Below are 2550 nucleotides of genomic sequence, written 5' to 3'. Positions count from 1 at the left end.
GGGGTAAAGTGATAAGAATGTGAACAGTAAACACTCTGGCTTTACTGGAGCACAGCTGATAGAGGCAGAACGCTGACCATGGGCTGAGTAAAGAATGCTTGTTCGATTCATGCAGGCACATGACCCGTTCTGATGAAAGACCTTACCGTTTCCTACAGCCTGTGTGTTTACCAGTATCCTGGGGCACGGGGCCAGGGGGTGTGGGGGGACACACAGAGGCAGCTGAACAAATACCTGCAACAAACCGAAGGGGCTGGTAATGTGGATGTGATGGTGAATTGTTAACTGAAGCTGAATGGATATTATTCATCTCTTCCCCTCATCCTGTAACCTCACCCTGATCACAATCAAGAGCAAAGAAACGATGCAATTACCTTCCTTTGTGCACACACCATGGTCTCTCCAGCTGGCTTGCAGTGTGTGGAGAGAGAGAGAGAGAGAGGGAGGGAGGGAGGAGGGAATGGAGCAGGGAGTCTCTCTCACTGATCCAAGCATCCATCGAGACAGCCCCAGGCAGCAGCTCTGCCTGTATCTGGGTCTCTCTCCCCGTCCTCCAACCACCCCAGCCCACCATCAATCACGTGACTGGGAGAGGCCAGTTACATTAGATTGCCTCTGTCTGGGGGCTGTGTCAGTACAGTAAGGAGCTGCTTCTCTGCGCTGTCTGCCTGGGGGTTAAAGCTGCACAAACTCTGCTACAGCCTCCCCCTGTCTCTGCCTGCGTTAGACTTTACAACACACAGTCCCAGGCTCCGCTGTCATGAACTGGCTCAGTCCCACGGACTGGAGCTGGGAAAGTGTTCATGATGACAGTCGGCTTCTCTGAGCGCAAATAATAGAATCCAAAATACAGTGAGCTGGGGGGGCAGGAGGAGGGGAGATCAAAAGGACACGTTTAGTGCCCCTTGTATTTCGGAAATCTCCCCGAGGTTAGATTATCTTTATTTTCCAGGGTATTTTCTCACCAGGATTTACTTGTTAAAAAAATGAATTCAAGTTCAGGGATTCTGGGGTCTGGCACCTCACCACCCTCCCCAGTGGGCTAGGATACTGCCTCTTGTATTTCAGCCCGTATCCTCTTCATTCCATCTTCATCGTCTCCCGAACCCATCAATTCCCGAAACCAGCACTAAACCACATTCAGAAAGGCATCCTTCTCACGTTCCCTACCACTGCGCCTCCCAACCTCTAATCTCCTCCAGCTCCTACACCCCCTCGCTATCTCTGTAACCCCCTCCAGCCCCTACACCCTCTCCCTATCTCTGTAACCCCCTCCAGCCCCTACACCCCCTCCCTATCTCTGTATGCCGGGGCAGGGCTGGGAGGGGGTGGGCAATGGAAGTGACCGGTGGGAGCGTTGGTTGGGGGTGGCTCTGGGCTAGAGAATTCTCTCTCAAAGCTTCTCTGTCTCCCGCTCTCTGTCTTTCTCTCCCCCCTTCTCTCTCTCTCTCTGTCTCTCTCTCTCTCTCTGCCACCACTAACTCCTGATGTAGTTCTTGTATCAGAGACCTCTTGAACGTCCCTGTCCTCTCCTACCCCAGACAGGGGGCGTACCCCAGTGTCTCAGACCCGGGAACCATCCCACAATCACACCCGAGGGGAAATGGATCCTCTCTTGTCAATTCCACCTGTGGGATCTGCCTGTGCAGAAACATGCTCACCACAGCATGACACCCATTGGCCCTGAGTGCTTCGTGGGTGTACCGAGGCAGTGAAAGGCGCTCTAAAAAATACAGGGGCCCTCCACTTTCTTTGAATAATCCCATGATGCACATCCCTCCGCCATCCCCCCTGACAGTTCCAAGTTGCCATGACAATGGCTCAGCTCGGGCCTACCAATTAGGCTTCATCATTTTTATATCTAAACAAAGCCTACCAAGCTGTGAATCCTGGCACTGCCAACGTGCGAACAGATGACTGCAAAAGCCTTCCAAGTAACTCATCCGCAAGCAAAATGACAGAATTAACATGGATTTTAAAAAAAATGCTAAATCCTCCTTTCGATTAGCATTAACTCCTGTGAGGCTGAACTCCCAGCCAGACGCTGAGTGAGGGAAAGCCTTGAAGGGATTCAGAAGTTTTTTTAAAAAAGACGTTTAAAAGTTTTGTTTTTGATTGATGGAGATTTTACCAAGACCTCACGACAGCTCAACGGCTGCAGGAGCCCTCACTCACAGCCTTGTCGCCTCCAGGCCTGAACATTCCGACTGCTCCCCCAAATTCTACCTTCCAGAAACTTCCCAAACCCTGCTGCCCCCCGTGTTCCCGACTCACACCCATTGTCCTTCCTTTCCGTTCCCCTCAACACCCCTGGGATCCCAGAGCCACAGGGGCTGCCAGTCGCGCTATACCTCACCGACAAAATTCCCGTCGTTCCTAGGAACTTGACACTCTTCCCAGGATTGTCAACCATAGAGTCATAGAGATGTACAGCATGGAAACAGACCCTTCGGTCCAACCCGTCCATGCCGACCAGATATCCCAACCCAATCTAGTCCCACCTGCCAGCGCCCGGCCCATATCCCTCCAAACCCTTCCTATTCATATACC

This window comes from Chiloscyllium plagiosum, chromosome 8 (assembly GCF_004010195.1).
Source record: "Chiloscyllium plagiosum isolate BGI_BamShark_2017 chromosome 8, ASM401019v2, whole genome shotgun sequence".
In the NCBI taxonomy this organism is placed as follows: Eukaryota; Metazoa; Chordata; class Chondrichthyes; order Orectolobiformes; family Hemiscylliidae; genus Chiloscyllium; species Chiloscyllium plagiosum.
The sequence above is the reverse complement of the archived record's forward strand: the minus strand, read 5'-3'. Positions refer to the sequence as shown.